The 15,038-nt window shown below is 30.8% G+C and overlaps 1 protein-coding gene across 2 annotated transcripts in view; it reads right to left on the bottom strand.

The window, feature by feature from the left end:
• The window catches only part of LOC100883817 (defective proboscis extension response 20), a 405,987-nt gene extending 397,975 nt beyond the window's left edge, over positions 1-8,012 (bottom strand). For both annotated transcript variants that reach the window (XM_076539924.1, XM_076539926.1), the window contains exon 1: positions 7,384-8,012. The gene's annotated coding sequence lies outside the window, so the exon portion shown is untranslated. The remainder of the gene's footprint in view (positions 1-7,383) is intronic.
• Positions 8,013-15,038: the final 7,026 nt, after the last annotated feature.

Here is a 15,038-nt window from a genome sequence, read left to right as displayed (position 1 = left end):
GGAATTATTGTTTCAAAATTAAAATAAAAAATTTTAAGTTATTTATTAAACTAACTACTTCAATTTTTATAATTTTAACACTTATCAAGGCTAAGGATTTTCGTACAGCACTACAAAATGGCGCTTGCTTCACATCAATTTAAAAATAAAAGCAGAATGAATCTAATTTAAACATTCCAACAAAATATTAACTATAGAATCAAAACTTATTATTAATCCAAACGTTCCTACTAATTTTACTGTTTATTATATTTTACATTTGTTAAAATATTTCAATTCTTTTAATTTTCATCACATATCGAGAATAAGAGTGATACGATTTGAAAGTATTAAAGTATTAAATTGAAAATATTAAGAACGTGTTGAAAGTATTAACAGTTATGTTACATAAATTTAAAAGTTCAAATATAAACAAAACAGCAATTCGACCGTTACCATGGAATATCAGAAATGAAGCTAAAAATTAATATTGATCTAAATGTCCCTGCTGATTTTACTATTTATTCCATTTTAAATTTGTTAAAATATTTCAGTCTCCTTAATTTTCATGACATATCGAAAATAAGAGTGATATGATTTGAAAGTATTAAATATTAAATTGAAAATATTAAGAAAGTGTTGAAAGTATTAACAGTTATGTTACATAAATTTAAAGGTTAAAATATAAACAAAACAGCAATTCGACCGTTACCATGGAATATCAGAAATGAAGTTAGAAATTAATATTGATCTAAATGTTCCTGCTGATTTTGAGAGTTGGATAGTTTATAGACACCACTTGCCAAGTAAATACGTAACACGGATAGTTTCGATATTAACGATTTACCACCGTTCATGTTACGTTGAAACAAAGATGTATTTAGTATGATAACAGAGCGTACGCTAATTATCTCGTAATAATGTAGAATACGAAGTTCAGCTGCGTATAATACTGATTATTTATTTAATTGCGTACGATACGTGAACAGCAAAATGTATTTATTACAATTTGCGCGGGTTATAATAATGAAGGAGAAAATGTGTAGACAAATGTTTATTGCATTATAAAAGATAAATGAGTGACAAATTAAAGTTGGTGAGAGAGGTGTTATAATTTTATCAGATTATTATCAAAATTAAATTGAGCGTCTAAGAAAAGAGAAAGTAAAATGAAAAGTAAGAAGAAAAGTAAAATTAAAATTATAAAAGTAATAAAATTTTACTAAGTAAATTAGATTACTCTTCGTGGATTTTTATTACATTACTCTTCGTAGAAATTAAGTTTATTTAAAATGCGATTTATATTCGTGAAATTGAGAAAAATATTCCTGAGGTTGGTACGACAGGTTTTTGTTATATTGCTACTTTTAAACGAAGTTTTATATACAATAGTGAATAAAAATCTACAGATGTCTTCGAGTCAATTCTACCGCTGAAAATAGTGTGAGACGTCCATTTTTCTATTCTGACCAATTGGAGCCGTAGCTTATCTAAACACCTGTATCAGCATCTTCCCGTGCCAACTCGTGATTTGACATTTGTATGTATGACTTTTATCACATATAAATTTTGTGAATATAAAGAAGTAGAACTGGACGAATTTTTTAGTAGTATTCTACGTCCATTTCCACTGCAGAAATTAATCTACTAATATTAAATGGCTGCATCTTTAACGCAACGCCGCAATATAAACAGTGTTTATAAACAGCTTTAATAAAACACACATTTTAATCCAATAATCTTATTATTATAATCTTATTATGAGCATAACCTACGTTTTGCCTTGCTAAGTATGGCTTTTTATAGCGTGACAATCTCGGTATTAAATATACGTGATCAAGAACTTCATAAAAACGAATATGTTGAATTTTTAAATTACTACGTTTATAAATATGAGAATGTGGATTTTAGGTTTTTTTAATTTGTGGAAATGGAAGTTTGATGATAGTATAATTTGAGAACGTCTGAATTTTGGTTTCGAAATTCGAACATTTCTATTCTTTTGGATTTTTTAATATATAAATTTTCGTACTCCTAATTTTCTAAATTTCTAAATCTCTAAATTTTCCAATATCTACATTTCCAAATCTCCAAATCCCCAAATCCCCAAATCCCCAAATTTTCAAATTTTCAAATTTTCAAATTTCCAAATGCCCAAATCCCCAAATCTCCAAATTTCCAAATTTCTAAATTTCCAAACATACAACTCTCAAAATCCCTAAAACTCCAAATCTCCAAATATCCAACTCTCAAAATCACTAAATCTCCAAATCTTCAAATCCCCGAATTCCCAAAACCCCGAATCCCCAAATCTCCAAATCTCCAAATTTCTAATTTTCCAAATCTCCAAACTTCCAACTCTCAAAATCCATAAATTCTTAAATCTCCAAATCTTCAAATCCTCAAATCCCCGAATCCCCAAATCCCCAAATCCCCAAATCCCCAAATCCCCAAATCCCCAAATCTCCAAATTTCCAAATATCCAACTCTCAAAATCCCTAAATCTCCAAATCTTCAAATCCCCAAATCCCCAAATCCCCAAAAATCCCCAAATCCCCAAATCCCCAAATCCCCAAATCCCCAAAAATCCCCAAATCCCCAAATCCCCAAATCCCCAAATCCCCAAATTCCCAAATTCCCAAATCCCCAAATCTCCAAATTTCCAAATATCCAACTCTCAAAATCCCTAAATTTCCAAACATCCAACTCTCAAAATCCCTAAATCTCCAAATCTTCAAATCCCCAAATCCCCAAATCCCCAAAAATCCCCAAATCCCCAAATCCCCAAATCCCCAAATCCCCAAATCCCCAAAAATCCCCAAATCCCCAAATCCCCAATTCCCCAAATCCCCAAACCCCCAAATCCCCAAATCTCCAAACTCCCTAATTTTCAAACTTGAAAATTCCTAACACAAAATATCAAAAAATCAGCATCTACAAAAATTAAATTTTGAATTTCAGAAATAATAGGCGTGTAACTGTAGAAACATGAAAATCTCCTGAAATTGCAATTATAGTTCACGTTCTTGTTCCGAATAAAATTATACAAATCGACTTTTGACAGCGTCGCGATACTACTGTGCGCAAGCTCGCTCAGATATAATCGAAAGCAAATAAAAGCTTCGTGAAATGACGGATCGAGAAACAACGCAGCCGTCCGTAATAATTGGGAATGTAAACGAGCTGTAACCTTCGTCTCAGGTAGGTCTTAATTTGAATTTTAAAGTCTCATTTAACAAAGATTTTCGAGTGTCGCATTAATACGAGACGTTGAAACCGGTGCATCCATAATAACGATATTTACTCTGCAGTTGCCGACGAGTTTGCACAAATTCTTTTAACGAGCTACAGTCACGTAATGTACATTATGAACGATCCTTCGTTCATCGATCGTATTAGTAAATATTTTAATAGCCTAATAAGTGCATAATACCACGAAACCTTTATCGTTTTTATGGAACGTAGGATTCTGAAACGACTCGATCATTTGTTCGTTTGCGCAGGTCTCCATTTTTAAGCTTTTGACTTAAAATTTTGAAGGTAGATATTCTAAATTTGCTGTATAGATTTTGAGATTGTACAAATTGTTCATGTACATAAAAGCAGCAATTCAATAAACTTAAATTAACAGTTTCCAATAATTATTTACATAATCAGAAATAACAAGATAATACAATATACATATATAATATAACAAGATAATAAAATACTTATAAAATATAGTAAACAAATTAAACTTGTAAAGTATGGCAAACAAATTAAACTTGTAAAGTATGGCAAACAAATTAAACTTGTAAAATATGGCAAACAAATTAGTAGACTTGCAAAATATAGGAAACAAATTAGCAAAGTTGTGAAGTATAGCAACGTTACACAAATTATGTATACATAAAAGCAGTAACTCAATAACCTTTTCAAACTTAAATTACTAGTTTGCAATAATTATTTACATAATCAGAAATAGCAAAATAATACAAAATTTACGTCGTTAATTCTAACCACAATTTTTTAAATGTTAAAATTTCAAATTTAACTTTGAATAAGCGAATTATGAAGATTATTTACAGGACGTCGCAATAGAATGTATACATCTTGCATAATTATGTAAATCAACAAACGAACGAATGAAAGATAAGTTAATGTTGTCCATCTTAAAATTGCAATTGTTAAAAATTACCACTATTAATTTTACGTTTGATATTAATATTAGTGGAAATTTTGAGGGTGGACACCCTAAATTTGCTGTATACTTGGCGGCGATCTGACGACACCTGTCATCAACGTCGATCGTCGAATCGATAAAAATCGTTATCGTTTTCTATAATTTTTGACACAGAACCGCCTGAAAGCACGTTAAAAGCTCTATGACCCATCGTCGACGACACTACTTGGTCGTTGTTGACGTCAGACGTGGTGAAATCAAGAATAATCGTGTTTGATATCGTTTTCGATAGTTTCAGACACGTTTAATTGTTTGTAACGACTTTAAAATCTCTGCATCTCATTTTTGTTGTACCCATCTAAATTTGAAATACACATTTGAATTCGTGTGAGACACGTGGTCTGTGGATTCACTAGTAAAATACATATCTTAAGATCTAATATGTAAACAATAATATATGTATTTTTAAAAATATTACTTTCAGTGTGATAATCATTTTGACCAATAGAAATAATAATATTATAGTGATAATTAATTTCAATCTCAAAAATTAAGTTTGATACATAATACAAATGAAATGAATAATCTACGTAACATCGGTGTAAACAATTCTCGTTTCATTTATCAATCAAAATTTATCATACTTATCAACTTAATTAATTTTATTTGTTAATTAAATTTATATCGCTCGTCAAATAATATTCATAATGATTAACACGAAATATTATTTAAATGTAATATTACTTAAATTGAATGTCATTACCTAAGTAAAATGTCATTATGTAAATGAAACATTATTAATTAAATGAAGTATCATTATTTAAATCGAATATCATTATCTGAATGAAATATAATTACTGAAATAGAATATCATTATCAGAATTATCAATCAGGGTCCCCTGTTTTACATTCTTGCTGCAACATCAATCACGTTTATAATTTTCTTAAATTATTTAATTAAATCAGATCGATATAATGATAATTAACAAATTAAATTCAAATTTCTGTGCTTGGTTACTGAACTTCCCCATTAATGTTTAATTAACACGTTGACAGTGACAGTGTAAATGAACGCGTGTAATAAAAGAGGGTCTCTCCCTTTAAATTTTACTATACATTTTCGTATTTAAAATTTTATGATCCTTGCATGTTACATTCCATTATGTAACAATTTTCGTATAAAAATTGATGAGCGTAATTGCACTTAACGTAGCATTTTACATATTTTACGAATTTGGGTCACGAGTGACTTAATTTTATTATAAAAGGGTTAAAGAACATCCCTTTCACTTTTTCTACGAATTAACAATTTTTATTAACAATGAGCAAATGTACAATTAACAATAGATAAGCAATTAACAAGTTGGGGAAAAGTAATAAAATTATCGATTACAATATTTGTATATACTTGTTACTTATTAAATAAGTTACTATATTTTGTACAGTTCAGTGTACACTAAACTGAATTATTAAAAAAAAAAATATTTTTCTTCTCATCAAAAAACAAAATCACTCTCATCTGTTCAATAAGAATCATATTCTTATAATTTATTCTAAAATATTTTCAATAACGTAAATTTCGGTTTTTTAAAAACGTCATACCGCCAAAAATGATAGTTTCCCTTAAGAGCGCGCAGCAGCTAAAGGGTTAACACGTTCACAATTGAAAGTTACCATAATCCAATAATATTTTGTAACCGAGTGTAAATAATTCACTTTGTAACTGAATGTAACACAGATTCGATCTCCAATCGATGCTGCATAATCTTGTTAATATTGAACACCTAACAAGTACTCAAATTGCACGTTGCCTTCCATAACACGAAGTTCTATTAAACTTCAAACTTAACTGCACTTATAGCTACATGTACAGCTACATCTACAAATTTATTAACAAAACTTATTTAAAAATATTTTTATTTGGTACCACTAAATTTTTCATTCATATTACTTAACCCTTAGACAATTATTTTTTTTTATATTCTGTAAATTGGGTTTGTGACATTTTACTGTTTTGGGTTTTTAAAAAAACTTTAAAAGAATTTTTAAACAATTAATAATTGATATATGAATCACTTGTTACTATAAATAATAATTGCTTTAAACCTAATAAAAGTTTGAAGAAAAATCGAATTTTACTTGGGTCACGACCCACGCTGTCTACAGAGGGTTAAATACTATATAAGGGTAAATACCAGACAAGATTTAAAATACCAGATAAAAGAATGTAAGACTCTATTTAAAAAGTGTCAGACTTTTTATTTGACCTAACCTGGTTTTTTACTTAACCTAATCGAAATAGGTTATTAATGTACTTGGTTTTGATATTGTTTACTTTCAAGATGAATTTCCAACAATTCTGTACTCTTATCTTATTTGACAAGCTTTCATTAGAATTTCTTAGTTCTCTTTGAGAAATTATCGGTTCGTTTAGATGCATGATCTACAAGGTTAATATTAGCTGCACGAGTTCATTGAACTATCTTTGGCCAAACAAATATCGAAGCAAGACGTTCAGTTTCAGTATAAAATCTCACTAAAATATTCGTTCTCGAATTAACTGTGGTTAAACAATAGTTACCCCTAATAATTAACCCTACATTTGCGGACCACTTATATTTAATTTGAAACTTCTTTATAAGAATAAATAAATAACACGTCAACTAGCGTATATGATTCGTTATCTTGTTTAGGGTTGACACACACTTTGACAGAAACTTCTTGATAACTTTCGTACTCGAAAATAAGAAATCTAACATCCGTCAAAATGATGGGTTCTGTGAATTTAGTGTTAATTCTTTCTACTTCCTTTTCTTTACCCCTTAATTTACAAGATTAATCAAAAATGAGATTTTGAATGAAATCTATTGCAACAGAAGTATGTAACAGATATATTCTTCATCCATTATAAATAGTAAATAAATGAAAATATTTATCTGCATAGTAACACAAATTGTGAGAAACATAAGTATATAAGATCCAAGTGTGATGTCGAGTGCACTGATGACCACAGAGTGCACTGTGGTTCAACATAAGAGTGCAAAGGGTTGAACAATAATATTATCAAAGTGAAATTACCAAAGTAATATTATCAAAGTGAATTAATGAAGAATTACAAAGAACATCTAAGAAATCATGTCGAGTTATAAAAAGTTTATCGAATTTGTCGAGGCCGAAGAGCAAGGTAGTCGCAAATGGATGTCGCGATCAAACGCTCGAGCATACATACAAAGGGTGCTTACCTTCTGATGGATGATCTCAAGGTACGAAAACAGTGGACCTAATGCAAGCTCCCGGTTGATCCATCTCTGAGGAGTTTCTTCTCGTCGCGTTCGTGGCGGAGTACCTGCCAATGCTCGATCTTTTCCCGTACGTGACCAGATAGAAGCCTCAGGAGGAACCGCAGGCAAAACCTTCAGCAAAGTCCATTATCCATCGTCGAAAGTTCTTGGTACATTCTTCGTGTCGAAAGAAACCAACGAAGTTATTCGAGTCCTCTAACTCTATTTACTTCACAATGCGAGCACGTTCGTTTGTCAACACCTTCGCCACCCTCTCTTTAATTCGATCCGCGTCTCTTCGCCGACTTACAATCCAGTTCCCGAAGTCAGGGCAACACTTCACACACTAGTTCGACAACATGGTACGAATAATTTTCGTCCGATCACAAAACAATCAAATTTCACTGCACTTTTCACCAGAGGTCGGAGGACCTGTCAGCGCGCAAAAGGTTTTTCCCACCCGGAGGAAAACTAGGGATGTAACACGCCGGAAGCGTGGTGACAAAAAGCGTTTTTCGAACCACGAAGATAGCGTAATCTCGCTCGCGAGGCGCAGCGCTCTTCGCAAGGGGCGCGGCGTAACTGAGCTCGACTAACCAGCCCACCTCTTCTCTCTCTCTCTCTCTCCTCTCTTTCTCCTCTCTCTGTCGCGCTTGAACCCTCTCTGTCACGCAGACGCTGTCCCTCTTTTATCCGCCGAAACATCCCCCGTTCCTTTTCGCTTGTTCGCCCTTTCTCCGTTTCGGTACTGTCCCTTCTTTCGACCCTCTTTTTTTCTACCCTTTCGTTTTCTCGCTATCCATCGTCCCGCTTTTCTTTTGCCCCGATGCGCGAGCATATTTCTCGGTGACCCCCATACCAACCCCTTCTCACCTGATCCCTCAACCAATACTGTCTCCCTTCCAGACGAGTTTTACTTCCTGTTCTTCTTTTCCTGCGTGTCATTTGCACCTCTCTACCCCGGCCATTGTCAACGTGTTTATAATAGCAAGCGAGGCCTTCTTCTGTCTCGTTGTGTCCTTTCTGTTATTGTTGTTGTTGCTTCATGTACTCGGCGTTTTTCAGGGGACCGACGTTTCTGAACGTCATTCTTCGGGTGTCACAGTTGTCGCTCGGATAACGCCGGTACAGCCACGTGACTTCCGGGGTGAATGCCTGGTTATCGCGAGCGTTCATTCTATGGGGTTTGGAGAATTTCCAGAGAAGAAAGTGTTGAGGATTTGTTTCGTTACGTTTCAACCTGAGGCTGAAGATAAGACGCGGGAGATAATGTTTGGGTTGGTGAGTTGTTGGAGATAAGGTGATGGCATGGTGATATAGGAAATTGTTTAGATAACTATGGCATTGATATGAATTGATATTAACGTAGTATTTAAATAATGGGTAAGTATGGTTTTCTTATGGAAAGTGATGAGATAGATGGTGGAAGCATCTTTTTTGCAATTGAAAAATTTCGAATATTGCAATTTGATTGATGAGAAATGATTGAAGTTATTGAACAATTTGAACAATTAACATTTTGAGAATATTATAGACCATAGACAAGTTTGTTAAATTTAGAACTCATTTATCAAGCAACCATATTTACGTAAAATGCGTTGTAAATCTACAATATTAAAACAAATTCTCTCTTTATATCGCCAGTTTCATTAAACAGTACTAGCATTCACTATTTATTTAAAAATTAATCAGTTAATTTAGCACCGAGTAAAATATTCGATGACTCATACGTAGCACTCATTTATCAAGCAGCCACCGTATACCATGTTTCTGTAAAATACATAGCAAATCTACAATATTGAAACTAATCCTCTCGTTATATCACTATTTTCATAAAAATACTACCATGCACTATTCGTTTCAAAATTAATCAGCTAATTTAGCACCGAGTAAAATATTCGATGGCTCATATGTAACAGTCATTTATCAAGCAGCCACAGTATACCATGCTTGCGTAAAATGCATACCAAATGTACGATATTGAAACAAATCCTCTCTCTACATCTCCATTTGCATTAAAAAATACTACCATGCACTATTCGTTTCAAAATTAATCAGTTAATTTAGCACTGAGTAAAATATTCGATGACTCGCATGTAACAGTCATTTATCAAGCAGCCACCGTATGCCATGCTTCTGTAAACTGCATAGCAAATCTACAATATTGAAACAAATCCTCTTTTCACATTTCCATTTTCACTAAAAAAATACTACCATGCACTATTCCTTTCAAAATTAATCAGTTAATTTAGCACCGAGTAAAATATTCGATGACTCATACGTAACACTCATTTATCAAGCAGCCACGGTATACCGTGCTTAGGGAAAATACGAAACAACTGCAGAGAATTAAGACGAGTTGTGGGGCCATCTTCCTCTGCCCTGTTCCCTAGGGAATACTAGAGTGCTCTGTACTGTACTTGAACAGGTACTGAATATTACTGACACTGAGTCTGAGAAAATAGACTAATCTGACCGATTAATTGCCCAGTAACTGGTGCAAGTTTCTACTTCAATGTGGACTACCAACGTCTAGCTTTGGATTTAGGTTACATTTGTAAGATAAATAGTGGAATATAACAGTGTTTGGTTGAAAGTATATTACTTGCACAGTATACTTGCGCAGAGATCATAAAATCTGGGAATAACTTTGATAGTAAGTTATACATAAATGGGATAAGGGTAGAAATATTTCAACGTAAATTACTGAGTTGTTAGAGTAAATGATCCAAAAATGATAGAAAGGTATTAAAATAGTGCAGGTTGAACTGCAAATTTAAAATTTGAGAATTTTGTACTTTATAAATTTTTTTTTAATTGAATGCCTAAGATGACATGCACCTTCTTAAGTTATTAGTGACCACGTTTAATTACATTTTGGTAATTTCAGTTTTCTACGAAAAACAATTATAACTCATTAAAAAACAAATTTCCATCAGTTAGCAATTATAGTTTATTTAGCAACAGCTCAGAAATGATTATACAATTAATAAAATCTACTTAATATAAATAATTATTACAATAATAAAAAAAACTAAATCAACCTCTTCCTCCAATTTTATATTAGTCCTTCACTTAATTTCTCCAATTGTTTCACATAAAATAAAAAAGTATCGGGATAAAATATGCCACCGAGTTACTGTAGCTGTGTAACTTGAGCCGGAATGAAAAATAACACCGATACTTCGCTTTATAATGCATCTTGACAGGTTAATCATCCCTTAAATCGATTTCTTCGAGCACGTGTCACGGAAGTGGTGAGTGTCTATACTTCTGAACTCGTACGAGCGAGAAAACCGATATATCAAGCATCATCGAGCTTGTTGAGACTTCCAAGTATTCCTATATGGGGGATTATTATCAAGATGTTCGGTGACTAGTTGATCGATGTTCGTAATTGTCTCTTATTTATTAACACAATTTCGTTCCAGTTCATTTCACCGCAAAATCTTGTCGTCGTAATTACGTATCAAATTGCGTAATCAACACCTCGAGTGCCTTTGAGCACTGTTTCTATAAAATCACGGATAACCTCAGTAATTTAAACAACGTGTTTTATCAAGCTTTCATATATTTTTCATTTTTCGTTGAGCTTCATATACTCTTTTTAGAAAACCTTCACATATTTTGCCATTTTTTATCAAAAAAAGCTTTCATATATTTAATCATTTTTTGTCGAGGAAGCTTTCAACTAACCAGGTTTTTAGAAGCAAATTTTCATGTATTTAACCGCGTTTTTAGAAGCAAATTTTCATATATTTAACTTTATTGTGAGGTTAGATATTTACCCGATTTGTTGCGCACGCTTTTATACGTTTAAGTAAATTATTCATAATTTATAGTGCTATTGATTTTCGATAAAATAAGAGACATGTTTTGTAGTAGTATGCCATTGGAAATATTAAATAATGGATTTCGAAACGTGGGAAATGTAATGCGACGTGCATGTAATGCCACATGTAACATAGTGTGACATATCAATTTGAAGCTTGTAGTTTAAAGATATTCGTGTAGATATTTCACTGGCTCTGGATACATATTTTTATGATATAATTCTTATGGTGCTTTGTTGAAATATTTATGTAATATAATTTTTATAGTGATTTGTCTCATTGTTTTTGTAATATAATTTACATACTGATTTGTCTAAATATTTTTATTATATAATTTACATACTGATTTACCTAAATATTTTTAGAAGATAATTCTTGTACTGATGTATATAAATATTTCTGTAATATAATTTTTATACTTATTTAAATAAATATTTTGCATAATATTAATTTAAGTAATAATATATTTTGTATAATATTAATCTAAATAATAATAAATTTTGCAGACTATTGATCTGTGTAATAATAACTTGTGCATTATACTAATTTAAGTAATAATAAATTTTGTATAATATTAATCTAAATAATAATAAATTTTGCAGAATATTAATCTGTGTAACAATAACTTCTGCATTATATTAATTTAAGTAATAATAAATTTTGCACAATAATAACTACAACTAATAACAGTAAACTATTAAATACAAGTAAAAATTATAATAACCCCCTTATATTTCAAAAAATTCAATTTTTCACATAAGAGCCAAATACAATACAGTAATATTAAAAACTGTGTCACAAAGCAATACCGCAAATTTCAATTTTTAAAAATAAATAAAAAATACACGATATATATAATTTTAACCGCTGCATTTAAATATTTTCCACGTCCTTTTAGTTATTTTTCAGATAGAATATTTGTATTTCCATTAAAATAAAAATGCTTTGAAAATGATCTCTCTGTTGCCTAAAAACGAATTTCTCTTTCCCCCCAACGAAAAATGAGAAATTACATGAAACTTTTGATTGTAAATAAAAAATATTTATCGTGGTACCTTTATATCAACAAACAAAGAGTATGAAACGTTTAAACTGAAATTTCACTGTTCCGTAATCTGCTGTTTGACATTTAATAATCTGATATTTTCAATGGCGGGAACGATGACTACCGCAGAGTATGTTTAAATAAACAAACCGTAAATGGTGGAGGAAAAACGAATAAATTGATTTTTTGTTAACAAGCAGTTAATTCGTGTCTGAACGTATACGCGAAATGTTTAATATTTAATTAAAGGGTCAATTTTGCCGGCGCAACGGTTTTTAGGTTATAAAACACGAAAAACATGATCTTCTGTCGCGGTTGTTTTATTTTACTCGGTTTAATTGGTTTTATTATTGCCGTTTGGCTTTTGGTTTGAATAAAATTATATGAATAAGTTGAAACTGTACGAGCTTTTTTTCAGAGGACTTTTTATATGTAAAGGTACGTTTATTATGTAGTTTTGAGATACTGCTAATTCAGTGATATTATTGAATTTTTTTATTTTTAAGTATTTGAATGATATATAGTAATTAAAAGAATATTACGTAATATAGTTAACTATAGCATTATTGTTTACTAATATAAATTATTTTAATTTATTGTAATTTTGGAATATCCGAATGTTATATAATAATTTAGAAAATATTATCTATACATGATATACCATATTTTATATGGTGACCTAATCTAACCTAACCATATTTTAAACACTGTCTGGTTGTATTATATGACTGTATTTTAAACACTACTCACACATTATTTAAATATATTACATGACTATAAAACACTATGTGTATAAACATTATCTAGATATATGATACAATAATATTTTAAACGCTATCTAAATATTTAACAATTTTTTTAAATATCATGTAAATAATATAAAATTATTTTCACAGAAGATAAAACTCTTAACGTTTGTTAAAAGTTTTATATGGCACATATAGGTCGTGCAATTCAAAATGTCGGATTTTTCGTACGAACAAATTGGAAGCAGAGATCACGGATACAATCGCAGAATACGAAATAAGAAGAATAACTTGAGAGGAGTAACCGTTTCTCATAAAGTTCTCCTGTTTTAAATACCAATTGTCGAATTAAAATGCACAGACACCGTATTTGCATTTATTCCGTCGAATTTCCATTACAATGGCAGACAAAAGGCGAGGATACCGCTTACAAACACTCGGCAATCTGAGCTTTGAATAATATTACATATAATAATATATATACATATTAAAAAGCTGCTGCATGAAATACCAGAATAGTTTCTATAATTGAACGCGATTTCTGCATGTCTTTTTGTTTACTTTATAAAGTATAAAAATATCATAGTACATTTTATGAAACATTATGTATAACGAATGGTACATTCTCTTTTTAGAATACTTTCAAAATCCTTCTGATATAAAATTAAACCTCGAAAATTCAAATACTTTTTTGATAAAAACAATTTAATTTTAAGTAATATAAATGTATGAGTATTGTTTTTACGTTGCTTACAATAAATGTTTGTATTTTCTTTTAATAAATATTTTAGTGAGCGACAGAAAAGGTATTTCTACTTAATTCTTTACGAAATGATAGATGCTCCTCCTGATGGGTCAGGAAAGTGACAGTGACAGTAATTACGGAAAAATGTCATAATTCTTTTACTTATCACAGTAAAGTTTTTGGGTCAAGTAGATCCAGAAACATTCTTTCTTATGCCATAATTCTTTCTGTATCTTTAAACAGTAGTAATTAGAGCAAATGTAAGAATTGTAAAAATACGACACTGGCGGTCACTTCACGAACTAATAAACATGTCCGCCAGATGCGTGCTCTTGACACTGTAAACACAATTATAAAGCTAATCTTTAACGTTATAAAGAAAATTAAAAATTAACATTATATAAAGCTAATCTTTAACGTTGACTACCACACTGAAGCAATTGAAAATTGCATCCAGTAGTGTTTTAATTTTCAATAGATTTTACCAAATATTTCCACAATATCTTCTTATATTTACTTTCCATAGATCCATTAGGAAAGTGAAATTATTAATAGTACGCATGTTAGATCAGTATAGAAACTTAATTTTACCAGATATTTCCACAATATCTTCTTATATTTATTTTCCATAGATCCATTAGGAAAGTGAAATTATTAATAGTACACATGTTAGATCAGTATAGAAACTTAATTTTACCAGATATTTCCACAATATCTTGTTATACTTACTTTCCTACATCCATTAGGAAAGCAAACAAATTTTTAATAACACACATGTTCAGTATGGAAACTTAAATGTCATCCACATATGACGTGGCTGTCAACATATTAATAATAAAAAGAGTACCAAAATAAAATATGAAAAATATTTCACTTTCAAAGTGAATGCATCTCTACTTTCACATATAAAAAACACATAAATTAAATAAAATTAAAACTCAATAATTATTTTTAAAATTCGAAATATGAAAAATGTGTAAAACTTTAAGTACGATTTAGATTAAAATCTAATTAGAAAACTGATAACTCTGTATCGAGAAATGTCCTGTTTTCGTTGCACTGCTGTATCGCTTGTAAAAGAACTAAAAGGCTAAGTACTTGAAAAACATCTCAGCTTTGGAGACTGTTCAATAATGTATCCTTCTTTTTACTGTCAGTTTTACAAACCTTTGACATTTATCTGCTCTTCTTCGTTTCTTTTTTAACTTTTATACGTGGTCTGATCCAAAAGTAATGAGACTATGTTT

The sequence above is a fragment of the Megachile rotundata genome, chromosome 2 (genome assembly GCF_050947335.1).
Source record: "Megachile rotundata isolate GNS110a chromosome 2, iyMegRotu1, whole genome shotgun sequence".
NCBI lineage: Eukaryota > Metazoa > Arthropoda > Insecta > Hymenoptera > Megachilidae > Megachile > Megachile rotundata.
The sequence above is the reverse complement of the archived record's forward strand: the minus strand, read 5'-3'. Positions and strand labels throughout refer to the sequence as shown.